The following is a 27,915-nucleotide window of genomic DNA, read 5'->3' as shown; positions in this document are numbered from 1 at the left end:
TGTGGGATGGTAGGCAGGTCTTGGCATTAATAGTTTATGCTAGAAGGGTTGTTTGTGGCTGAAGGAGTAAACAGGGGTTGTGGCACATTGAGTCTGGGAGTGCAGACTAGGATTGGAGGGCCAGCATGATGTCAGTGCCCTAGAGAGCTGGTGAGACATCTGTTTTCAGTGAAATGGACATACTACAGGAAGAAAGCAAAGTTGACATGACACATCATGGGCTAGGAGCCGCAAGCCTGAACTCTATCCTATCTTTACCTCGACATCCCTTCTCCAGGCTTCTGTTTTCTCATGTGTTATGTAATTGGTTCGGGCGAGATGATTTCTGTGGACTTTCCAGGTACAACATTCTCTGATTCTAAGGACAATCAAAGATTCCAAGGTGAAAAGGAATTCACATGGTGTGGTGTAATATCAAGATCAGTAAATGAATGGCGGGGAAGAAAGGCATGGAAACTAAGTGGTGAGGTATGTCCCCTTTATCGAATGGAAGCAGGACCTGAAGTCCATTTCCTTGGATACAGACAGAGGGCAGCAGAAACAGAAGAGTCGCGGATTTCTGTCGTGTCTGCATTTCCCAACAAATTTTTGTTTCCATGGGAATGAGGAAATAAGGCTACTTCCTAACAGGTTCGTGGTTTTTAAATCTCATCTCTTTAGAAACTTTCCTTCCATCTGTTTCTGTAGCAATGAGCTCAACTTTAGTAACAGAAGATGTAAAGGCAAACAGTAGCTGAAATAAAAAGAAATGTCCCTCCTATTCTGCTCGTACATTTTACTCAAAAGGAGAGCAATGGGGAAAAATAAAACAATACTGAAAAATTTGAACCCAATTTTTTTTTCATATTCCATATAAGTTCACAAACATGTTATAATGGGCTACCAAGTCCTTCTTTACATTTTTATCTCTTGCTAATCTCTACTTACTCCCTATATTCTGGTATACATTTCTTGTAATTCCCCTATCATGCTCTTGTTCTTGAAATTTTCTCAATCTCCACTGCCTGCAAAACAAAACAAAACAAAACAAAACAAAAACACAACTATGTAGCAGAGTAGTTAAGGGAATGCTCTAGATACACAATGAAGGAAAATATCCAAAATATTCCAGTAATACTAAATTATTCTGCAGTTGTCTCTTGCTAATGAGAGTCAGGTGGAGAATGGAGGTGGTGGAGAGAAAATAAAACGCACTTGCTTCACTCCTTGCTGAGCTACGATGTGTATCCCTTATTATGAGACCCAATTTGAAAAAAATAGAATGAACAGTCTGCCATTCCTAGATTGTTTGGCTCTAAGATGACCGACATATCCTAAAAGTAAGTAGATGTGGAAGAAGGTTATTACTGTAACTTATGGTGAGTTGTTTGCAGAATTAAATGAAAATAAGAATGATAATCAAGGGTCATGTTGCACTAATGGATCAATCTTTCATGCCTTCCTATATCTATGCTTTTTTGGTAGTACCTTCCAAACCCTGACTTTCTGCTTCGTTATGTGACTTGCTTTGGTCGACAGAGTTGTAGCAACGTGGATGCAAGCAGGGGATTCAGAAAATTCTCACGTTTCCACCTCATCTCTTGCTCCGTCATCATCATGAAAACTAGTCTGCTGATGGATAAAACTCATGTAGTAGACCCAACAATGACCCATCATGATAGCTGAGGCCATCATCAATTAGATGAAAACCAGGTGACCCCCCCACACATGTGAGGGAGCCTAGATGAGCCGGTCTCTGATCAGAAGAACCGCCAGATTGCCTGTAGCCTTCTGAGAAACAATTGTTTGAAGTATGTGGTATGACTTGTTACAAAGTAATAGCTAACCTGATACAAATAATAATTTATTCAGTATTCACTATATGCCAGGCCCTCTTTTATGCTTCTTTTATAAGTCATTTGATCCTTGTAACAAACCTGATAAGTATTATCACAAACTCAATTTTGAAATTTAGCATAGAGAGTCTGAAATATAAATCTTCAGAATGATTTTTTCACATACCTTTAAGCATCAGAAATACCCTGTGTCATCAATAGGGAAGATATTATTTTCTCCATCGTACATCTATCTCCAGTCATACAAACTAAGACTCAGAGGATAGCTGAAGGTCACAGTAAGTGGCAAAACAGTGACTTGAACCAGGATCTTCTGATATAAACTCTACTTGTACCACACATTCTACTTTTCAGAGTAGAATGAGTTTGGAGGAGGTTATTTATGACAGAAGAAATATAAGGATCACAGGATGCATGATTTTTTTTCTTTGTGAAGGGTTTTTTTACAGTACAGCTCACCTTGACAGAGATGACTGGAAAATTACTGCTGCCTTCTTCCTCCACTTTGTTCAAAATATGGCAGAAAGAGGCTTGACACACTTAATGGAATCATCTATTCTTGCCACATAATTTCTTGTTCCTTCCAGAGAACTATATATATTGTTTTTTTTTAAATATGAACTTCAGGTCTACATAACCTATTCATTCAATAAATAATACAATAGCATTCTTATAGCTTTTATTCTACACTTGGATGACTTCTGCTTTTGGCCATGGTGGAATAACTGATATTAAACTTATCTTCCCACTGTAAATAACCATAAAACTGGACAAAATATATGATGCAACTCTTATCAGGCAGGGAGAAAGAGGCAGCAAAGAACTGAGATCCATGAAGTAAGGGAACACATTAAAAGTTAGCATTATTTTCACCTCTGTTTTTGCCTATAGGTATTTCAAACCCAAGTGAAAGAATGATGGCGACCAAGAGAAAAGAAGTGGGTTTGTGGTGCTGAGGAGGCAGAAGTAAGAGTACAGAGCTGCCAATGTGGCTGGAATTCATCAGGCAAGGTACCAGAGAGGAGGGAGCTGCACAGAAGTTGGGGCATGAAAGTCTACACGGGCAATCTCCTTAGGTTCTTAATTGTGCATGGGCAGCATGAGACTTGAGTGGCTCCCGGGGACTAAGCTGAAGAGGGTTACCATGGGCATACAGTGCTGGAAGACATTAGAATCCTAGTCCAGCCCAAGAGGAGGGAAACATACTAGCACCTTGGGAATTTCAATGAGACCCCAAAAAGGCCACATTTTAGGAATAATTACTGTATGTGCTAGAGAAAAGTCTATGCCTTGGGAATAAGGAAATATCAAAGCAGACACACCTTAATAAAGCCTAAAATCAAGTCAAAAGGAATTAGAGGATCTTCCAATAATTAACCTACCTGCCACAACAAAACTCAAATCATTTCAAAAGCAAATAATTTAAACTCCCTACAAAGCAACATCCATAATGTTTAGTGTACAATATAAAAATTTTAGACATACCAAAAAGTAAGAAAATATGACCTATGATAAAGAGAAAAGATAGCCAATAAAAACAGATCTCAAGAGGACCCAAATGTTGGACTTATCAGAGAACTTTAAAACAATCAATATGTTTAAGAATTAAATGAAGAGTTATACGTAATGAATAAACAGATGGGAGTCTCAGCAGAGCAATGAAAATACAAAAAAGAAAACAAATGGAAATTCTAGAACTTAAAAATAAAACCTCTGAAATGAAAATTTCACTGGACGTGTTTAACAGTGATAGATGTTACAGAAAAAAAAAGGGTCAGTGAATTTGAAGACAATTCAATAGAGATGATCCCAACTAAATAACAAAAAGGGGGGGGGGCGGGAATTATAAAGAATAAAGGGCACCTCAATGATTGATAAAACAATGTCAAGTGGTCTAACATACATGTGGTTGAAGTCTCAAATGAAGAGGACAAGGAGCTTACAGTAGAAAAAATATTACAAGAAATAATAGCCAAATAGTTCTCTCGTTTTATAAAAAAGTCAACTTACAAAACAAGAAGATCAGCAAATCAAAAGTACAATAAATACAAAGAAATCCACTTGTAAGTACACTATAATTAAACTCCCTGAAAATTAAACATTAAAAAAAAATGAAGTTAGAGAGGAACAACTGTAAGAATGACATGTGACTTCTTGAGGTGCCTGGGTAGCTCAGTCAGTTAAGCGTCTGACTTCCACTCAAGTCACGATCTCATGGTTCATGGGTTCAAGCCTTGCCTTGGGCTCTGTGCTGACAGCTCGGACCCTGGAACCTGCTTCATATTCTGTGTCTTCTTCTCTCTCTGTCCCTCCCCTGCTCACCCTCTGTCTCTCCCCCTCTGTCAAAAATAATAAAACATTAAAAATTAAAAAAAAAAAAAAAAAAAGAATGCTATCTGACTTTTCATCAGAAACAATGGAGGCCAGAAGATAACAGACATCTTTAAAGTGCTGGCCAAGGGAGATGGGGGGAGGGGTGTCAATCGTAAATTATATAGAGAGCTAAAATACACCCCCAAAATAAACGTGAAATAGATATTGTCAAGTATATGAAAGTTGAGTAAAACTACCAAGAAAACCACTACATGATATGCCAGGGGGAATTCTTCAGGCTAAATAGAAATGATATCAGATAGAGGCAATTGGTTAGGTGTCTGACTGTTGGTTTCTGCTCAGGTCATGATCTCATGATTCCTGAGTTCCAGCCCACATCGGGCTCTACTCTGACAGCACGGAACCTGCTTGGGATTGTCTTCTTCTCTCTCTGTCCTTCCTCTCACTCATGCTTTCTCTCTCTTGCTCTCTCTCAAAATAAATGAATAAACTTAAAAAAAAAAAAAGAAATAATATTAGATAGAAACTCAGATCTATAGGAAGTAATGAGGAGCACCAGAAATGTATATAAGCTAGTATATATAAAAGGCTATGATTTTTTTCCATTTTATTACATTAAAACATAAATGACTATGTTTTTATTTATTTGTAAAAAAAATTTTTTTGAATGTTTATTTATTTTTGAAGGAGAGAGAGACAGAGCATGAGCAGGGGAGGAGCAGAGAGAAAGGGAGTCGCAGAATCCAAAGCGGGCTCCAGGCTGTGAGCTGTCATCACAGAGCCCCACACAGGGCTCCAACTCACATACTGTGAGATCATGACCTGAGCTGAAGTCAGACGCTTAACCGACTGAGCCACCCAGGTGCCCCTAAGTGACTCTTTAAAATAAAAAAAATAAAAGCATTTGCATTTGGGGTTTATCTGTGTAATGTAAAATATAAAACAACAATAACATAAAGTACAAGAGTATAAACATTTTAAAGGCTTTAATTTCTGGTGTCTAACATTTGTTTTATTTAAATGCCTATTTATCATGCTTAAAGTTTGCCGTTTGTTATGTTAGTAGCCAACCAGAGGAATAAAAGAAATAGAGAACGTGGTCATTGACCTCAACTTATAAGGGGAAGCAAAATGCACAACAGAGACATGCCTTTGCAATAATTACAAAGTAACAAGTGGAAATTCACAAGAACAGACAAAATGTCTGTTTTCTTAGGGTTCATAATACAAAGGAGTGATACAATTCACTCTAGCCCATCTACAAACATTTTGTGAAATAGGAAGGTGGGGGAAACCAGGTTTCCCCTCAGGGTGGATGCTTGGACATGTATGTGTGAGCTGGAATTTCAACCCCAGGAGCCCTCAGTGGGCAACTTTGTGCAATGAAACTGCATAATTGAACATCCCCAGTGGTTCTGATCTGAGTAGATAGAGAGGTAGTTAGGAACAACTTCCAAGATCCTGAGCTATGTATTAAAGGAGTTTAGGAACATGGACTGTCCTCACATACAAAGGAAAGAAAAGAACTCCTGCCTTAATTTTCAGAAAGAATGTCAAGGGATCTCAGCCCTGGTATATTTTTGGAAGTTTCATATCCAGTTTGATTAAACTTTGCTTTGTCTTTCTATTTCAAACAATCTCATGGGAATGTTTCATATTTCATCTTTAAATTTCATCTTTTTAGGAGAAATTGTGGAGGCAGGTGTTCAAATAAAAGAGAAAATATAAAAGTTTGTATTTGTTAATTAGTATTCAATATTAAATAACCCAAAGAATATTTTTCTAAGCAGTAACTCAAAGGAATGATCTTTAAAGGACTCTTTCCCCCTTCTCCCATTGAACACACTCATGTATGCATGCACACATATTCCATCTGTGCTAGTACAAATATTAATTTAAAATTTGGCAGCATGATTATCTTTTAATGAGATAAGTCATCAGTTGCCAAATTGGGAGTTAACAGTTCCTGCCGTTTAAAACTATCACTAGTTTTTTTGAAGGGTGCAGAATTTTTAATTTTTAAACTAAGGGGAAATATTGTTTGTATCTTAAAGAAAATAAATACAAATCTAAATTAATTTTTATAATTGTGCCCTCAAAAATAATGTTTGTTAATTATAAAATTATTCACCTGTACTGTATTGTTGTATTCTGGAAACAAAAAAAAAAATTTTAAGAAAACTTTAAAATTCACAGTCCTCTCACCTGGAAATAAGCAATGTTAACATTTTTGTTTTCCATCTGGTCTATCTTTTCTGCATCAATAGACACACGCAGACTATAGCATAAAAAGTTATTTTTAACTTTTGGATTATATTAATTTAAGTAAAAGTTTTGAGTCTTTTCTCTCATCTATTATTAAAGACCTTCCAAACACATTATTTTTGGTACCTGCCATAATTATTTATCTGCCATTGTGGTGGCCAGCCTCCAAGATGGCCCCCAATGATTGTCACCTTTTGGTATTTATGACCCTGCACAGTACCCACGATGAATAGAGCTGACCTTAATAACAAATAAGATACTCCAGACATAGAGTGTGACTTCCAAAGATAGGGAATAAAAGACATTATAACTTCCATCTTGCTTGTTTGGGGATTATTCACTGCAGGAAAAGCCATGTAGTCCTGAGGACTCCAGCATTCCTATAGAGAGGTCCACAAGGTAAGGAATTGAGGTCCTCTGCCAATAATCAGCACTAATTGGCCAGGTATCTGAGTTTGTCACCACAGAAGTAGACCCTCCCATTCATTCAAGTTCTCTGATGACTGCAATCCTGACTGACACTTTCAGTGTAACCTCATGAGAGACTCTGAAACAGAACTACCAAACTAATCTGCTCCTGGTTTCCTGACCCACAGAAATTGTGTGTTAATAAATATTTACTGTTTTAAATATCTAAACTTTGGAGTAACTTTCACATGGATTCATAATAATGATGATTTTGGTGCCAGAAATGGAGCACAGCCATAACTAAAAACCTAAAACATGGGAGTGGCTTCCCAACAGCATGAGGACGAGACTCTGAGGAGTGAAAGCATGAAATGCATTGTTAGTAGAAGCCTGGTGACCTTCAAGGATGCTACTGGTGACAGCTTGGAGGGAAATCTGGAAAATAATATTGGAAACTAGAAGATAAGAGATTCCTGTTTGATATGACAGGAAATGAAGTAACACTGTCACATACAAACAAATATCAAAAAAAAAAAAAAAAGAAAGAAAATAATGAACTAAGTGATCTAGCTAAGGAGATTTCCATGCAGAGTGTTGAAAGTGTGCTTGATTTCTTCTTGATGCTTTATAAACACCATCTGAGAGAGGAGATAAGCTGAAGGAAGGACTATCAAACAAAAAGGAATTAAGACTTTCTGCTTCTGAAATTTTCCAGATGACAGAAAATGCTAAAATTATAAAATGGCTTCCAGGCAAAGATCAGATCCAGAGCTCTTCAAGAAAACATTGTCTAAAGATGAAGCTGAGTCATCATAACTTATAAAATCCCGTTTTAATGATGAAGAAAAAGCTAAGGGAACATTCAGAGAACTTCATGACCTCTAAGAAACTTAAGGGTATTGGCCCTCAGCAACTTCAACAAAAGCCCAAGATAGAAAATGGCTTATCTTGAAGAGATGTAATGGTGTAGTTTTTGTCTAATGGAATGAATGCCCCCTACAACTCTTTTGCAAGTGACCTACAAAGTTGGGTTTTTTTTTTTTTATTAATATCAACAGAAACACTACCAGATTGGACTGAGTGGATGGAAAACATACAAAATGAAAAGAGGCATTTAGACTCCCATACTTTGATACACAGAAAACGGCTGAGACAATCTCTCAGCTGCAAAACATTGGTTACCTTCAATGGAACAGGAAGGACCGATCAGAGTGTAGAGCCAAGAGCCATGGAGAATCACTCCCAGGAGAGAGCCCACCTGAGTCCAACATCTGCCTGACAGCGTCTTAGAATTGCTGTGAAGCAGTGGCCTCTGTTCTCCTTGTTTTGAACATGATTATCTACTGCAGTATCCTGTGCCTGTCCCACCAGTATGCCAGATACATGAGGGGGCAGGAAACTTGTCTCTTTAATTCATAACCTTGAGTTCAAGAGGAGCTTCACTTGAACTGTATTTGGAACTCTATACCGAAGGGACTGTATCTGAAGACTTTCATCTGCCCCAGACCTGATTTAAAAAAAATTTTTTTTACACTTATTTATTTTTGCAACAGAGGGAGACAGAGCATGAGCAACGGAGGGGCAGGGAGTGGGGGGGACACAGAATCGAAAGCAGGCTCCAGGCTCTGAGCTCTCATCACACAGCCCTGCAAGGGACTTGAACTCACGGACCGCAAGATCATGACCTGAGCCCAAGTCAGATGCTTAACCAACTAGGCCACTCGGGCACCCGCCTAGACCTGATTTTAGATGGTGAGATTCTGGCCTCGGAATAGATGCTGTAAGAGGATAAAACTTCGGGGGCCTTGTGAAAGGTTAAGTGCATTTTGCATGTGTGAAGGAGATGAATCACTGGGGTCGAGGCACAGACTGCAGTAACCAGCCTCCCTGATGACCCCCAATAGTTCTTACCTCCTGGTGTTCATGACCCCATTTAGGCCCCTCCCACAACACAACTGAGCTGTATGACTCATAGGATACTATGAAAATAACAGAGTGTGACTTCACAGAAGACATTGCAGTTTCCACTTTGCTTTCTCTTGGATCATTCACTATGGGAGAAACCGGCTACCATGTCATGAGAAGACACTCCAGTCCTATGGGGAGGTCCGTGTCGTGAGGACTCGAGACCTCCTGCCAGAAACCAGCACTATCTTACCTGGAATGTGTGTGAGCTACCTTGGAAGCAGAACCCGCAGCCCCAATCAAGCAGCAGATGACCACAGCCCTGGCCGACTTCCTGACAGAAACCTCAAGATATATCCTGAGGCACGACTATCCAGTTAAGCTTCTCCTGGGTTCCCACAGAAATTGGGTGAGATGATGTTCATTGTTGGGGCACCTGGGTGGCTCAGTTGTTTAAGCATCTGACTCTTGATTTCAATTTGGGTCACGATCTTACAGTTGGTGAGATCAAGCCCCGCATCGGGCCATGCTGACAGCAAGGAGCCTGCTTGGGATTCTCCTCCCTCTCTCTTTCGGCCCCTCCTCTCCTCGGGCACTCATTCATGTGTGTGCTCTCTCTTTCACTCTCTCTCTCTCAAAATAAATTTCAAAATTAATAAATATTTATTGTTTTAAACCACTAAGTTTTGGGGTGCTTCGTTATGTATTAATAAATAACACAGCCTGATTTTATATGGGTAGATATAACATAATGTATTTAACCATTCTCTGTGTTGAACATTTAGATTGCTTCTAATTTTTCATCATTACAAATAATACTACTATGAAATAACATTGATAAATAATACATTGTTATTGGGGTGCCTGAGTGACTCAGTCGATTAAGCGTCTGACTTTGGCTCAGGTCATGATCTCACAGCTCATGGGTTCAAGCCCCACGTCTGGCTCTGTGCTGACAGCTCAGAGCCTGAAGCCTGCTTCGGATTCTGTGTCTCCTTCTCTCTCTGCCCCTCCCCTGCTCACACTCTGTCTCTCTCTCTCAAAAATAAATAAACATTAAAAAAATAAAAAATAATAGTACATTGTTATTTATTAATCTCTTAGAATGCTTCTAACTGCTTAGAAGTGGCATCACTAGGTATGAACCATGTATGTTCCCAGCTGCATTATACAAAAGTATGCATTTTTTTTGTAGGCTCAGCTATGCTTTTAAGAATCAAAAGATAAGAAATACCCACTATCACTATTCTTATTTACTGGAGTAAACATACTTAGAAAAGAAAATGAAATTAAAAGTGTAAATGAGGGGCACCTGGGTGGCTCAAAGTCCCACTTTGGTTCAGGCCGTGATCTCACAGTCCATGGGTTTGAGCCCCGCGTCGGGCTCTGTGCTGACAGCTTGGATCCTGGAGCCTGCTTCAGCTTCTATGTCTCCCTCTCTTTCTGCCCCTCCCCTCCTCACACTCTGTCTCTCTCTCAAGAATAAATAAACATTATGGGGCGCCTGGGTGGTTCAGCTGGTTGAGCATCCGACTTCCGCTCAGGTCATGATCTCACGCTCCATGAGTTTGAGCCCCGCGTCGGGCTCTGTGCTGACAGCTCAGAGCTTGGATGGATCCTGCTTCAGATTCTGTGTCTCCCTCTCCCCCTCTCTGCCCCTCTCCTGCTCATGCTCTATCTTTCACTGTCTCTCAAAAATAAATAATCATTAAAACAAATTTTTTTAGGTGTAAATGAGAAGAACAATTTAAATCTCCACTATGTTCATTTGATATAATGAATATTTCGAAAAACACAAGAGAAACTATTGAAAACCATTGTGAATGATAAGAGAATTCAGTAAGGTGACAAGAGTCCAAAGAACTGTCTGTACCCCCGGTTGCGTTCAAGAAGCTTTGAACAGAGGTCTGACCCAGTGTGTTTATAGGCAGTGGCAGGAGAAAAATAGAGCTGCTTCTCGATTATATCCTACTGAGGTCATCTTTCAAGAAACAAATTACACGGACACATACAATAATTTTAGCTGTAGAGCGCCTAAGTATTACATGTATAACTCTCAAATGTGTGCCCATGCACTTATAAACGCTGATTACTGTGAGGGATAGTTGTTGCTGATTTTCAAACTACAATTAGCAGGAGGGAAATAAGGGAGCACGTGGTGATTGAAGCAGTTTGTCAGCCTGAACTTCCTCATTCTTTACCTCAATTCCTGTAGCTCCTCATACCCTTCAGATGATCTTCTCTGAGACTAACCAGGCAGGTCTTCACTGTTCCTATCTTGCCCCCTGAGTCCCTGCTGAGTCACTCTTCCATTCTTGGCAAGCCCTTACTTGTGAGAGTTCCTGCTAAGTTATCGGGTTCCTACCCCGGAGTGTATGTTCAAACCTAGAAGCCTAACTGGGTCTCTTCCTGAAGCCTTCACTTACAAGATTGCATGTTGGCAACTTTCAACTATCTGTGGTCACAGGTCTCAGGAACAGGGGGATCTTGATGCTGAACCACAAACGAGAGTCTGCCTATGAGACTGACCCTCCCTTACCAGATCAACTGATAGACTTAATCAAGATGTGCTGCATTTGCTCATTCTGTGCACATTCTCTGAAGAAGACGTCAGTGATAAGGAAGACGGATACACATGGTGAAGGGAATAGAGAGAGGGAAAGTGTCCAACAAGTGAAACACAAATCTCCAGAGCAGCTTGCACTGTCTATGATCTCACCTGGCACTTTAGGGTCCACCTCCAGACTCCAAGCCCTTGCAGAAATGTTTTAGAAACACTTGACCTTCGTGCCACGTCCAAAAAATAATCCTAAGGCTAAAGTGTGTTAAAACGTAGAAAGGTATTGGGGTGTTCATTCCTGCAGTCTTCCTAGATATCAGATTGCTGAGTGCACTGGCCACTAAAAGAGCCTCCGGGTCCCCACCCCAGGGTATGGGTGCAGACACTGTGAAGGAGGAGGAGTGTTTAAATGGCTTTTCAAGCACATGCAGAGAAGAATTTATTAATCTAGGTAAAGGCCACAAGTTGCCAGAAGGAAACATGCAGATGGTTGCAGTAATCTGCACACCTTCTCTGAAGGGAACTACAGAGACCAGACCCTCCAATATCAGCAGATAAAGGTGGGGCTTGTGAGAAACTCTCATTCTTAGCTCAGTGAAATCCACGCTAAAGCAAGAGCCACGTTTATGCATAATAAATTGCAACCTGGGCCTATAGAGAGCAGAGTTTTAAATAGTTAGAAAGAGAAAAAATATGAGAAAGTCATCCCCAGCATTCACCCTTCTAAGAGGCTATTAAAATATCACATCCTGGAATCTCCAGAGCATGAATTTTCCATCATGGCTTTACAGCACTTTACCATCTTTCCATCTCTCCCACGAGATATTAAGTAATTCACAAAACAGATTTACAATTATTTTTATTTCTTATGAATATATAGCATATCACATTTGGTGAGTCAGAGAGGAAATTTGACATAAAATAAAAATAGGATCTTGTGAACTAAAAAAAAAAAAGGTTGAAAAGCATGGCTCTGTAGATAACTCTGGCTTATTAAACGGATGTAGAGCAGAAAAACGCATCAATATCCTTTTTGAAAGTCAGAGATGTTTTCATTCTTTGGGGTTTTAACAGTGATTCATGTTGAATTTCAAAAGCTCATGTCTCAGACCACGATTCAGTTAGATTCAGCCTCTTCTATGTGCTTGGCACTGGGCTAGGCACCAGTGATACAGAGAGTAATAACACACATCTGCCCAGAGAAAGGACTGGAAGATGACATTTTTGCTATTTTGCTAGCAGAAAGAAACATTGCACCAAGTCAGTTCAGTAAACATTCTGGAGAGCTCATGTTAAGGTCTTGGGCAAAGCCCTGATAACCCCCCAATAATGCTGAGCAGCAAAGGGCTTTTTAAAGCCATATTACATTATTGACTTTGTAATTCATAATGTGCATCCAGACGCAGCAGATTTACTTCCCTAATTATGTTTCGCTTATGCTAATATTAAAATTAGCCTGTATTCCCTGACCACCTTCAGAGGAAGAAGGGGCTTTAGAAGCATGCTGGGCAGCAAGATAAAAAAGGAGTCAAGATACCTAAGCCAACAAGGCTTCTCTGTCCCACCCTCTATTTCTTCCTCTCCAGGACCTTTTTTCTTTCATTCTTTTTTTTTTTTCTTTTTCCTATAAATTATATGTGGCTCCTTAGGAATATGGAAAAGTTTTGTTGCGATCTTTAGAAAATCACGGAGGAGGAAAAAAAAACCACTTTTTAACTTATTGAGCCCCTCCCTACAAAGGGCTAGATATTATACTGTTACATAAGTTATCTCTTTTAATCCTCCTGAAAGAGGACTTTCAACGACCTCCATATAGACTTCAAACTTTCTAATTGATTAAGATCTCCTTTCCAGCTTATCTCTGAACTCAGGCAAAAGACCCTTCAGGCAAAGCATCCCCTGATAGGAAAGGAAACTACCCCTCAAACAATAAGGACAGCCCTGAGTCAGCAAGCCCCTACCCGTGATTGACTGCAAGAAAGTGATTGACTTGACCCTCACTGCCCACCTATGCATACCCGCCAAACTTTGCCCCACTTTTTCCCTAACATAAACCCTGCAGAATTTTTGGCACTTTGGAGACAGTCTTTGAGACACTAGTCAGCTATCTTCCTGGTGTGGGCCTCACTGAACTAAATTCCTTTCTTGTTTCACCTCCACTCATTTCACTGCCTTTGGATTGGTCAGCAGCGAGTGGCTGAACCTGGTCTGTTTGGGACCCCCAAAGCCAGGCGCTCTTATACCGTCACTCCCCAACTATACTCCCTGGAGCCCTGTGAAGTAAGCACTGTTATTATTGTTTTAAAGATGACGACACTGAAGCACAAATGTATTTGCATAACGAATAAAAGACTGAACCAGAACATGAACTGATCTATCAATGTTAAGACCTGTTTCTTTCAACCATCCAATAGACTCCAATCTTTAACATCCCAATTTACCAACAGCCCAAGAGAGGAATGTGCAAAGAACCACCAGTTTGCAGAAAAGGCTCTTAAGCGTATTTTTCTAGGTGTTCATTTATACTCACAAGAGAAATGCAAATTAAAACTTCACTTATCAACGTATCAGAGCTGCAAAATATTCGACGTCACCCTGTGGCGGTGAGCTGTGGGGAAACAGGCTTGCTCGTGCACTATGGGTGACAGTGCAGATGATGGGCACCGTTCCAAGGGCCCCTTGGCAATTCCCACCAAACGACTCTTCTTCCATTTTACCCTTCAGGTATACTTGCATTTGTGAAAAATAACGTATGCACAAGATTATTCACTGCAACTGGAATAGCAAAGGACTGAAACAGCCTGATTTTCACTAATAGGAGACTTATAAATTACGGTCATTCACACAAAGAATTCTATACAACCATTAAAAAAGTGAGGATTCTTGTTGATGTAAGTTACTAAGTGAAAAGGAAGGTGCAGAACAAGTACCACGTGCTTCCATTTGTGTGAAGGGGGAAATATATGCAAGTCTTTGTATTTAACTAGACTATTAAGACATTATTAGCCATGGATGCCTCCAAGAAGGAGCTGATGGCGGGGAAGAATGGCAGATTTGTGCCGTTCGAATTTTGAAACAAGTGTGTAACCTATTTTTTAAAGTAAAAATTACAAATTAAAAAGGATACAAATTAGTTGTCATCAAGAACACCATGTTTAACTCTGAATGATAGAAGCAAGGCACTGGTGCTAAACCAGTTTAAACCTGAAAGTTGTGCAAGTTGATATAAAGTCACCAGCATTGAGCTTTCTCTCTGGCTGGTCACGTCTTGGGGACTACTTCCTTAAACTGCTGTTAAGGCTATGAGTTGGATGCTTTACTTTCTTTCTTTCTTGAAATAATAATGTTATAACAAGGATGATAACAATTTATGGAAGGGCTGCTCTCTGTAAAACTCAGAGTTGAGAGCTGTGGTTTTATCGTTTCATTTAATCTTCCTGATAACCCTATGCGGCAGGACTATCAGCCCCATTTTCTTTTTTAATTTTTGTTTTTGAGAGAGAGAGAGAGAGAGAGAGAGCATGTGTGTGTACACACCAGTAGGGAAGGGTCTGGGAGAGAGGGAGGGAGAGAGAGATTCTGAAAGATTAATTTTTTTAAGTTTATTTATTTATTTTGAGAGAGACAGAGAGAGACTGCAAGCAGGGGAGGGGCAGAGAGAGAGACAAAGGATCGGAAGAGGGCTCTGCACTGATAACACAGAGCCCATTGTGGGATTTGAACTCAGAAACAAGATGGTACAAGATGGTGACCTGAGCTGAAGTCAGACACTTAATGGACTGAGCCACCCAGGTGCCCCAGAGACAGAGAGAATCTTAAGCAGGCTCTATGCCACAACCCTGGGATGATGACCCGAGCCGAAATCAAGCACCCCAGCACCATTTTAGAGGGAGAAAATACAGACTTGGATAAATGAGCACTGTCTCTTTTAATTGATTTCTAGATAGTATGAAGCAACTGTTTCCCAATACGTATGACTTTGAGAGGCAAAAGAATTTTCTTTGAAAGGCCTTTTAGGATCCACCATGCCACACAGAAATAAAGATTATGCCACCGAATTTGTTGCCCAGAAATTATTCGAAAGGACTCTTCTCACATTCAAGTGCTACTCAGTAAAAATAGTCTGTGGATTATACAAGAGATTCTAATGTTTTAAAGCAGGAAAAATCCCATAAAACTCCAGCAGCCAGAAACTCTGTTCACAGTCCCGGTGATTCCCCAGCTGCCGTGTACTCTTTTAACACAAAAAGCAAGTGCTCCTCTTTTAACACAAAAAGCACCAGATTCTGCTCTCACCACACGATGATAAAAATCTCCCCGCATATCCCCTTCCCCATCCCTCACACTAGCCTCGAGCAACTCCTCGCAAGTTGTGGAGTTCAGGATAAAAGTCTGACAGGTTAAAAGGTACTTCAGAAACTTTCCACCACAATATCCTTGATAGTTTGTTATTGAAGTAAAGACAACAGAATCAATCATTCAGCCTTGGGCTTGTCCCCCGTCACTGCAGAGGAGGCTTGAACTGAAGTTACCACGTTGGCGAGAAGCGCTTACAAATTGGTTCTCCAATTCCCTGTTGCCCTGGCTGCTACCTCAGTCAGCCTACGCTCTCCAGCCTCCTCACTCTTAGCCATGAATTGCATCACACCTCACTACAGGCTCCCAGGAGAAGGGCTGCTGTGTTCACATTCAAAGGCAAAGGAGACTGCAAAGAGACGTCCCATCAAGTTGCCATTAGGGCTCTCGGTGGGTTTCCAGTGTGCTATGAGGATTGCGTTCGAATTCAAACTTCTTGAGGATAAAAACTCCTAGCTGCTATTGGTGCCACTCTGAGGGCAGGAGGTGGGGTGTGGAGCACAGGATAGGGACATCACAGAAAACATTTTATTTTCCCTTTGGGTTTGGTTTATTGTTTCCACGTGATTCAATCCAATGAGATATGGTATAAATCACCTATTTACAGCAAGGCATCATCTTAGCCCTCAAGGATACAGGCAAACACAAAACCAAGTCCCCGCCTCCAAGGAGTTTAATATTCTACTGGATGATACAGAAATATACAAGTAATTACAAATAATTTTCCAGGTAAGTTATACGTGACACAGACAAAAATTAAACCAAATAAGGGAGTAGAAACTAACGAGGGGTACATTCTGGTTAGGGGGGCCACGGGAGGTGTCTCTGAGGAGGGGCCACTTCCAAAGACACCTGAATGAAGCCTGTAGCTATCCTGAGAAGAGAGTCCAATGCGGAGGGAACAGCAAGTTCAAGGTCCCAAGACAGGAATGGGTTTGGCAGAAATAGTGGAGGTCTACGTAGGAAGGATGAAGGAGGCAAAGGAAGAGTGGAAGGAAAGAAAAGGGGTCAGAAAAATAGCTAAGATTCCTGAAGGAGACTGTAGGTCATGATAAGGACTTTGGACATGGGGAAGCCATTGAAAGGTTTTGAGCAGGTGACATGATTTGATAATATATGTTAAACTCACATCTTTGGAATCTCTATCTCAAAATAAAAAGTTTTTAAAAATTATATCTCTGGTTACTGGGTGGAGAGTAGACTATTGGGGATATAATAGGCCAACTCTAAGATGGCCCCCACTGATTCTCACCTTCTGGTGTTCCTGCCCGTCTATATTTCCCTTGAGTACAGGCCGCACTCACTGACTCACTTATAATGAATAGAATATGACAGAAGTAACAGGGTGTCACTTTTGAGATTAGAATACAACAAGATTATGGCTTCCATCTTGAACATTCTCTCTTACATTTCCTCTCTCGCTCTCTCTTAGGTCACTCACTCTTGGGGAAGCCAGCTGCCATATTGTGAGCCACCTTATGAAGAGGTCCACAGGCTATGACAAGGAATGAGGACCTGCAGTCCAAAGCCCGTGAGGAGCCGAAGCCTGTGACAGCCACATGACTGATCTTGGAAGTAGATCCTCGTGCCCTAGCCAAATCTTCAGATGACTGCAGCCCTGATCAACAAGTGGACTATTACTTCGCAAGGATCTTTGAGCCAGAGGCACCCAACTAAACTGCTCTGGGTTTCCTGGGGCACCTGGGTGGCTCAGTCGGTTAAATGCCTGACTCGACTTTGGCTCAGGTCATGATCTCACAGTTTGTGAGTCTGACCCCCACGTCGGGCTCTGTGCTGACAGCTCAGAGCCTGGATCCTGCTTCAGATTCTGTATTTCCCTCTCTCTCTGCCCTTCCCCTGCTCGTGCTCTGTCTCTCTCTCTCTCTGTCAAAAATAAATAAACATTAAAAAAATTAAAAAAAAAAAAAAGTAAGTGGGCCTGGGCAGGACAGACAACGGAAATGAGGAAAGGAACATGCTCTTTGTGACCTGGAGAAGGAAAGCAAAAGCCAAGTCCCTGATTTGCACTCAGTGGACAACAACCATCAAGCTTCCCAGTGGAACAGCATGTTTGCAGTGACAGATGGAAAGGACAGTTCTAGAAGGATTTTGACACTGACTCCTATGGGAAGTTATGGGTACAAGAAGTCTAAGGAAATGGCCTGACCTGAGCCTTATCTAGGACTGCATGGCAGGGGTTACAAGCTGATTTAAGGAGCCAGAAAAGTGAAGGTGACAGGATGTGGCATCAGCCTGAATTTGCAGAGCAAACGACAATGGTGACAAGTCAAGAACACCTTTGTTTGCTTAAAGTGATCAGAGAAACTCACATGAATAAATGTTAGTCCAAGTGGTTAGGATTAAAAATTACTAAAAAACTGGGGCTCCTCGGTGGCTCAGTCAGTTAAGCATCCAACTCGTGATTTTGGCTCAGGTCATGATCTCATCGTTAGTGAGATCGAGTCCTGCATCAGGCTCTGCGCTAACAGCACAGACCCTGCTTGGGATTCTCTCTCTCCCTCTCTCTCTCTGGCCCTCCCTCTGTGTTTGCTCTCTCTCTCACACACACACAATAAATAAATAAACTTTTAAAAAATTACTAAAAAACCACACTCTTAAATGCTCGCCTATCCAGGACAGGTCACCAGGTAACTGCAAAAACAGGAACTCACCTGTGCTGTAGACACCCAGTTCTCAGAATCAAGCTGTTGCCTGACCTTGCAAGCACTGGCCCTGGAGGCAATTTAACCTGATGGTTCAGACCATGCGTCTTGATGCCGGGAGGGTTGGGGTAGGAAGCCTAGCTCCTCTGTTGCTAACTGTGTAATCTACAAACTTATTTAAATTCCTCGGACTTCAGTTTTCTTGACTGCAAAATTAGGATAATAAGGGTAATTACTCTTAGTACCTTTAGTATAACAGTGGGTGGTTAGAAGGACCTTGATAAGATAGCATGTGTGTTTTCCTTAGCACAGTGCCTGGAATATAGTAAGTTCTCAGTAAACGAGCCTTGAGCTGCCACATGTGAACTGTCACCCGTCATTGCTATTCTCACTCCTGGAGAAACTCACACAGTAACTGAAGGAGGAGGCAGTGCCCTCCTTCTGCACTGCTGTGTCAGAAATTTAAAACAGCAGGGTACACACATCCCTATATGGCTATGCTTCTAGGAAAGGCTGTGATCAAAAGCCCACTTTACCCCATCAGTGGACACACCTGCTGATTCCCTCTCCCCTCTTCTCACTCTTGATCTGGGAGCTTTTAAAATGCCTTAAAGAAAAGTCCAACTGCTAGATGAAGGAGGCCCAAATGGGGACATGGCAGATTCATTGGAAAAACAATACTCTACAGAGTCACTCTTTCCAAGACACTTCATGCACACTGGGTCACCACATCTGCTCCCCTGGCATTCACTTCTACTTTGTGACTCACTGATATACAATAGACATCCCACAGAATGAGCAGGTCAAAATGTTGGTGGATTACCAGAAGACAAAGTGCCCATCAAGGCACCCCCAAGGTATAGGCTAAGCTCAGAACCTGCCATGCCATAAATACAAGACACTCCTGCCTGGAAGGCACACCCCCATGCCCCCGCATGTGGAGCCTTGTCAGTAAGAGCTAATGTATGACATTGAAAGGCATATTCAGCAGCTGAGAGGTTCAGATGCAAAAAATATCAAAACATAAAGCCACCAACACTCTGCTGGAAAGAGTGGTCACCTTTATGAATGATAATATCACCAGCCAAGACCACCATGAAAACATAGAACAATGTTACTGACAAGCCAAGCAAATATATTCATGGATATACAAAACTACATTATACATTATAATCAAAAACTCAATACTAATGTATATAACAGGAAAGAACAACTGGAAAGAACAAAATGTTTGTTTTATGTATACATCTAATCTCGAATATATCCACCTGAATCCAACCAGATGTCATCAGCTTGACTTCCTGTGCTAAAATGAAAAGACTTCAAAAATCCAAACATACTTGTAAATCTAATTGCTTCTCTTTTAGGCCTATAATTAAGCTATAACCTCCTAACACCCAGAAACGATTTAGATTTGGAAATAGAAGAATCGAAAGTTACACAATTTGCTAATTTTCTTAATATTCTTCCCTACTGTGGATCTTTGCCAGCATTCTGTCATCTCTAATCTGGTGTCAGTTTGCCAGTTAAACCAAACAAGAGCTAATGTTTGTGGCAGGGGAAAGTAATCAGCACATCCATTCGTTAGCATCCTGCTCACACATTCATTGTCAATTATAAATATTTGCTTGGGATAACCTCTGCCACCATCATTGGAGCCATTACCACCTGTAACTAAGTGATATATTTGAAGAGTAGAGCTTCTGGCATTTTGCAGCTGGGACTCAAGAATAATCAAAATATTCATAAACTAACACTTGGGTCCCAGGAGAGTGTCTTGCTCAAGATGACAAATGATTATCCTAGGCAATGCAACTACAAGTCAAACTCTGATTCATGAGTTTCACAATTATGTTTCTAGGCTATATCCATTAGCTTTTGTTGAAAGCTTTTTCACTTGCTATTTGCGGACATTTTTAGGGGACATTCAAGTACAGTTGGAACCATAAATTGGCAGATGCTGCAGGATTCCTGGGGGAACTCTGGATCCTACTAAATGGGATGGAAGCTGTTAGTGCCCCGCCCAGATTCCTTTTAAAGGCAGGTGCACCTGTCCCTCAGCTGCTGTAAGTGGTGACTACTAACAACTTGCAGCTGCTCCCTTCTCTAGAGAACTGCCCTCCACCCAGCTGGAACCATCTTGACCTGGAAGCTATGCTCTCCCCTCCCTTCCCTCCCCAGACCTCCACCAATGACTTACTGACATGAAGCACAAATGGCAAGTCACTTCTGTCAAGGGAGAGATGGCCATCTCTGTGATGTGGTTCATGCTCCAGAGCTTCCCCAGGGGGCCAGGCTGAAGCTAGTCTCCCAAGGAGACCACCTCCTTGCTTAGTTTTCCTCCTTTAACTTGTCCTGGTTCTCTCACTCATCTTCTCCTGAGAGGACTCCAGAAAAAAAATCACTTGAAAAAAACCTCCATCTCAGAGGCTGCTTTTAGGAAGAGCAACCTAAGACACTAAGAACTTCTCTTTGCCCAGAATGGGACTGTGCTCCTGCCAAAGCACATCATGAGCCCTAAGCCCTACCACTTGAACTCATTGCTATTTCCTGAATACTTGAAACAGGTGAGTCTTTTCACTTGCAGTAATCTAGAGAGAGATACTCAGTCCACAGACTGCATCCCATCCATCCCTAGCACCTGGCACAGTTCTCGTGGAATTCCTCATCTCAACTCTGACCAACAAAATCCTCCTCAACCTTTTCTAGAAATCATTAGAAAAAGAGCCACAACCCAATAGAAAACTAGGCATAGAGTATTAATAAAAACCACCCAATAAAATGGAGATAGAGACATGAAACTTAACAGATGCTTGTCCTCACTCATAATAAGTGAAATATGAGTTAAAACTACAATGAGATACTATTTTTAAACCATTACACTGGGAAACGTTCAAAATAAAAGTTTTCGTTCTATCCATATATCCAGTCCAGTGATAGTGGGTTCTTTGTATGCTGTTACAAATGAAGTGTTAGTCCAAGAAATAGCTCTGCAGAGTTCCCCTGTTGGGAAATGAAACTGATAAAGCTCTACAAAACCCTGTAGGGCTGTGGGTGAAAGGAGACTGCAAACCTTAATTATTAACCTGAGCATCTACCTCGTCAGAAACATTACATGTTATATCATGTTCCTTCTCCAGGTCTTAAAGAACCTGCTGTTTTCCTTTTCCTTCAATTTCCCACTTTCGCCTGAAGTCTTTCTCTCTTTAATGCCACAAAATGGACCATGCCCTTCAGATGGTCATATTTTTTTCTACCTGTCTTACTGCAAAGTGGAATTAAACGGACTATGTATTTTCCTCTCTCACACTGTGCCTGTTAGTTAGATACATACATGTCTGTTTTCTCACAGATCCAAGTGGCTTATTGCATTTCTCCCCCAGATATTCACTTCCTGTCTCTTAGAAGGATCACACCTTTTCATTCCCATCATGTCAAGCTTGGTTTTGTAACTTGCATTGGTCAGTGACATACAAGCACAAGTGACATAGGCTACTTCCACTCAGAAACCTCAAGACCCATCATACCCAAGATAGGACAGCACATCCATTCATTCACATACTGCTCACACATCACGATCTAATTCCTTCCTCTCATTTTTTCCTCTGCTGCAAGATCATCCCCAGATCAGTACATCCTAAAAATGGCTTGTTCCTTCAGCCTGGGTCCTGGAATAAAAATGACACAGAACAGAGAGACAAGGAACATAAAACATGAGTGAAAAATAAACTGTTGTGGTCTTAAGCCCCTGAGATTTGGGAGTCATTTGTTACTGCTCTATACAACCTAGCCCAGCTGCCTGCTAAGTCTATAAACTCCAAAGCATCTTATTTCCCTCTATGTCCCAAACAGCACCCAGCATAATCTTTTGATTAGTATTTTTGTGTAGTACACATTCAATAAAAATTGGCTGAAAAGAATTGTTCTCTTTCGTCTCTCTTTCCTTTCTGAACAATTTAGTCCAGAAGCCATTATGAGGGGCCATGGAAGGTAGGTGTTTTGTTGAAATGTGAACAGATGCAGTGGCCCAGAGCAGGGTGCCAGAGACTGAACAGGGTGAGAAGATCAAATAAGAAAATATACTATGGATAATGGGAGTCAAATTTCCCCTTACTGGAGAAGGGAGTTACAAATAGGGAAAGGGAGAAAATTATAATGAACCCTATATTGTTGGATTAGAATGGAAAATATTAATGTGAACACATGGTTTTTAATATATGTAAATAGATCAACAAATACAATTGCAAGTGCGTGTGTGTGTGTATACAAATTTCTTAACTCTGTCCCTGGAAAGGGATAGCAACTCCCTAATAGAAATGACCACACCCAACACCCAGGTCTTCCTTCTCAGTACCATTCCCCACTGAAGAAATCAGAGATCCTTGGGAAAACAGCTGATTCCAGAGCTCAGACGGAAAAAGTAAATGATGAGCCTGGAACATGTTGTTCAGTCATAACTAAGGAAGGGCTCCAAAAAAAAAAAAAAAAAAAGTCACCTGTCAAAAGGAAGCCAGTTTGAAGAGGTTCCCACTGGCTAAATCTGAGACAATTAGAGTACTAAAATAGAGGAATGAATTAAAACCTATGAAACAACAGAGAAATCCATTATATAAATACATAAATATTTAGATAGATAAATGGAGAAATTGAAGGTTCGATGAGGAACAGAACATTTACATAATCTTAAAGTACATCCCCTCAAAATATTCACTAATTACTAAGGAAAACACACTAAATTTACACTGGAGAAGTCCAGCAAACACCTTCAGGATCAAGTGATCTAAGCTAACATCACCAGTAATGAAACAAAGCAAAATGTGTCTGCTGACAGACCACCATGAGCCACAGGACCACTTCCATGATATCCCTGCCAAAGAAACGTAATCCAGATCTACTCATGGGGAGGCATCAGACAAACCCAAACTGAAGGATATTCTATAAAATGACCCATGTGTCACGCTTGAAGGTCCAAACAAAATCACTATTAAAGTGGCTTCATCTTCAAAAAGAAGGTTAACAATAAAATACTTCATATTCATGAAGAGGTAGATTTTCTTGTTAATTAAGGATTATACTCTCTTTTCATCCGCAGTTCTAAGTGGTTTTATACAGCTTTATTACATTTATTTCCCAAGGGTAGCATGCCATAGGGGTATCACTTGATCTAATAATTCAACTATAGAAGGAGGTAATAGAGTTCTCCAGAAAAACAAAAGCAACAGGATGTGGAGATGGAGATGAGAGAGAGAGAGAGAGAGAGGGAGTTAGAGAGAAAGAGATTTATTTTAAGGAATTGACTCACATGATTTGGAGGCTTGGCAAGTCCAAAATCTTCAGAGTAAGCCTGTAGTCTTGAAACTCTGGAAGAAATTGCAATTTGAGTCCAAAGGCAGTCACTGGCAGAATTCTTTCTTGCTTGGGGAGGTTGGTCTTTTTCTATTAGAACCTTCATCTGATCAGATGAGGCCCACCCACACTATAGAGTTAATCTGCTTAATTTAAACTCTACTGACTTAAATGTTAATCTCACTAAAAGATACCTTCACAGAAACATCTAGAAAAATGTTTTATCAAATATCTGAGTCCCAATGCCTAGCCAAATTGACACATTAACTATCACCCAGGGAAAAAAGAACCACTGTTATTGTTCTGGACATATGTGTAGAATAAGACCGCATCACTTTGGATTCAAGGTCATTCACTTTGGTCTCATGTCATTCAGTGATACATATACTTTTTTTTTCATGCTGTATTATCTATAATTAAGTATAAAGACTTCCAATTATGTCACCTAGAGACTGTTTTACCCACTGCTCTGTGTAGCCACCAGTCTCTTGTCTCTCTTTCCAGCAATGGTGAGGCAGATACCCTTTCCATGGGGAAGAGAAATCCATGTTTTTTTCCCCTTTACCAATAACAAAAATGTTGGAGAGCCAGGTGGCAAAGCTGTTGCCATTGGCATCTTTCACATGAACTACATCAACAGATGTAGTCTCTCTCTGTTGGTGATCACACCAATTCTTCCCAGGTCAGCACCTCTGGTCACCATATACAGATTACCAGTGTCAAACTTGATGAAATCTGTAATTTCTTCAGTCTCCAAATCAATCTGAATGGTGTCATTCTCCTTGATGAGGGGGTCAGTTTAAAGGATGGTGAGAGCATCATGGGTCACTGGATGAGGGATTCCTTTTGTCCCCACAAAGATCTTTCTCACTTTGCAAAACTTACACTTGGCCTCCTGAGGTGTAATCCAACAAACAGCAAAGTGACCCTTGGTGTCACAGATCATATGAAAACTCTCCCCAGTCTTGTCAATGCTGATGACATCCATAAAACCAGCAGGATAGGTTATATCAGTTTGGACTTGCCATCAATCTTAATAAAACACTGTATGCAGATCTTCTTTACTTCATCTCCTGTTAGCACATACTTAAGCTTGTTCCTTAGGAAAATGATAAGAGGGAGATATTCTCTCATCTTAATGGAGACCAGTAGATGGATGAGGCACAAATACACCAGTCAGTTTATCCAACGCCTAATGCTTTGGAGGTGCTATGCGCTTCAGATGCTGCTTGGGACCATGAGCCACAACTGTACTAGGCATGAAAAGTATATGCAGTGATGTATATACTTTTATCTCATGGTGGTTGTTTTTTTTTTTTAAACTCGTTTTCATTTTTAGGAGGAAAAACAGCCTTGAGCATCATCAAAGTTTGGGCTCTTTTTGCCACAGTGACTAATGCATTTTGTAATTACCTCATTAGCATAAAGGTGTGTAGGAAAGGTTTTTTCCTAGGCATTCATGGAGGAAGAAAATGTAGGCCCATCTTCTTTTACAGACCTGAATCAAGAAAGGCTACTCTCAGGACCAGGTCTTAAGGGAGCTAACGAAGAGAACTAAGATGTGAAGACATCTTTGCCTAAAGGTTTTCAGCTGATTTTACCTCGAACAGTCTAGTCCATTCACAATAGAAAAGAAAGATCAGAGTTCAGCCGTGGCAGAAATAACCACAAGCTACTCATTCCGTGTCAGAACATGATGCTGTTTCTTCTTCCAGGGACAGAAATGACACTCATATCTTGGATCCAACTTCTAATCATGAAGCCGTGAGCAGGAAAATGAAAGCCAGTCTTTCATGGGGCTGATAGATGTCTTTGCCCTCATGGCTTTCCAGTTCTCTGGTTTCTCAGGAATATCAGCTGGGAAAGGATATGAATCTCCAGCAAAACAATCAGGAAAATAGTGAACTGAGCCATTTGATAATCATAATGATGATTAATTAAATATCTGTTTTGTACTAGATGTTTTGTACTAGATGCCATTCTGAGTACCAGGAAGACAAGATGACAAAACATGGCCCTTGCTCCTCAGTCTAGTGAGAGCAATGAGTGAGAGAACTACATGGAAAGAGTTAACAAACGCAAAGGGATATATGACTGTCTGAGGGTCTAGAAGGGTTTCACAGAGGAGGTGGCCTTTGACCTTCACCTTGGAAGATGCTTTAAAGCCCAGCAAGAGGAGTAACAGGAAACAGGATTTTAAGCATGTCTGGGTGGCTCAGTTGGTTAAGCACCTGACTTTGGCTTAGGTCATGATCTCACAGTTTATGAGTTCAAGTCCCACATTGGGCTCTCTGTTATCAGTGCAGAGCCTGCTTTGGATCCTCTGTCCCTCTTTCTCTTTCTTTCTCAAAAATAAATAAACATTAAAAAAAAAAAAAAGAGGAAAGAGAGGATTCCAGAAACTTGGAGTTTATTTTTTATTTACTCATTTTATTATTGATTATTGAAGTACTGAATATTCACTTAGAAAATATGCAATGTGTCAAAAAATTTTAAAGAAGCCAAAAACAATGACTCAAAAAAATGACCTATAACTCTGATATCTAGAGGCAATACTATAGCAGTAATTACTTTGCCATAATTCCTTATTTTCTTTTTCTATGCATTTTAATATACAATTGTGTTTACACTATATTTATAACTTTGTATATTGTTCATTCTTTTTTAAAAAATGTTTATTTACTTTTGAGAGAGAGAGAGAGAGAGAGAAACAGACCGTGCGTGGAAGAGGGGCAGAGAGAGAGGGAGACACAGAATCTGAAGTAGGCTCCAGGTTCCATGCTGTCAGCACAGAGCTCAATGTGGGCTCTAACTCACAAACCATGAGATCATACCTGAACTGAAGTCAGACGCTTAACCGCCTAACTGACTGAACCACCCAGGCACCCCTGTTCATTCTTAAAAACATATACTATCACTAAAAAACTTGTTATACCAATATTTGATAGCTTCTTAAAATCTCACTGGATTTACCATAATTGTGTAAGCATTAATCTATTATGGATTTTTGTGCTCCAAATTTTCATTTATATAAAGCATGTTATTGTGTGTCAATTTTTTCACATTTTAGAAGTGGAAATCCTGGATTAAAGTATATGAACATTAAAGGATACAAAAATACTGATTTGAAGGGGCACATGTACCACAATGCTTATAGCAGCACTATCAACAATAGCCAAATTATGGAAAGAGCCCACATGTCCTTGACTGATGAAGGATAAAGAAGATGTGGTATATATATATACTATGGAATATCACTTGGCAATCAGAAAGAATGAAATCTTGCCATTTGCCACAATGTGCATGGAACTAGAGTGTATTATGCTAAGTGAAATAAGTCAGAGAAAGACAAATATCATATGATGTCACTCACATGTGGAATTTAAGAAACAAAAAATAAGTATAGCAAATATAAATAAAACACACAGATATTTAAAAATCACTCAGACCTCAATAGATAAATGGCATGAACCACCAGTTCACGAAAGAGCATAATAAAACATTTAACTTTACTAGAAAGAAATAAAAGAAATACAATTTTTCCTATTAAATTATCAAATATTTTTAAAATGATACTATTCTAGTAAGCTATACATTTGAGATTAGGCACTTTACTGAATGTATGCTGAAATCCATTTAAAGAAACAAAACAGATGGGGGCGCCTGGGTGGCTCTGTCAGTTGAGTGACCGACTCTTGGTTTTGGCTCAGGTCATGATCTCACATTTCATGGGTTTGAGCCCCAAACTGGGTTGGGGCTGACAGTGGGGAGCTGACAGTGGGGATCCTGCTTGGGATTCTTTCTCCCTCTCTCTCTGCCCCTCCCCTTCTCATGCATGCACGCACTCTCTCTCCCTAAAAATAAGTAAATAAACATTTTTTAAAGTATATGAACATTATTAATGCTCTTAACAACTAGCCATATCTTCTAGAAAGGTTGCAATAATTTAAATTATCACTAGCATGGTATAAAAGTGTCTTTATAACAAAATGCCTATCAACATTGCATAGAATTTTGATGGATTTCAGCATACATTCAGTACAGTGCTCTAATCTCAAAGGTATAGCTTACTAGAATAGTATCATCTTTTAAATATTTGATAATTTAATAAGAAAAATTGTATTGCTTTTATTTCTAGTAAAGTTAAATGTTTTGTTATGCTTATTAGACTCTTTTGTGAACTGGTGGCTCATGCCATTTATCTATTGAGGTCTGAGTGATTTTTAAAAAACTCTATATTCTA

The 27,915-nt window shown here is 40.2% G+C and overlaps 1 long non-coding RNA gene and 1 pseudogene across 2 annotated transcripts; one reads left to right on the top strand and one right to left on the bottom strand.

Moving 5' to 3' along the window:
* The first annotated feature begins 421 nt into the window (after window positions 1–421).
* Window positions 422–3,589, top strand: LOC122237705. Of its 2 annotated transcripts, none has more exons than XR_006216315.1 (3): window positions 422–630; window positions 1,519–1,790; window positions 2,727–3,589. It is a non-coding gene; the product is annotated as an uncharacterized LOC122237705 (long non-coding RNA). The 2 variants fall into 2 exon arrangements; XR_006216314.1 differs by having other exon boundaries at window positions 1,465–1,790.
* Window positions 3,590–24,129: 20,540 nt separating this feature from the next.
* LOC102955515 lies at window positions 24,130–24,933 on the bottom strand (annotated as a pseudogene).
* Between the last annotated feature and the right edge of the window lie 2,982 nt (window positions 24,934–27,915).

Source organism: Panthera tigris, chromosome B1 (assembly GCF_018350195.1).
Source record: "Panthera tigris isolate Pti1 chromosome B1, P.tigris_Pti1_mat1.1, whole genome shotgun sequence".
Taxonomy (NCBI): Eukaryota; Metazoa; Chordata; class Mammalia; order Carnivora; family Felidae; genus Panthera; species Panthera tigris.
The sequence above is the reverse complement of the archived record's forward strand: the minus strand, read 5'-3'. Positions and strand labels throughout refer to the sequence as shown.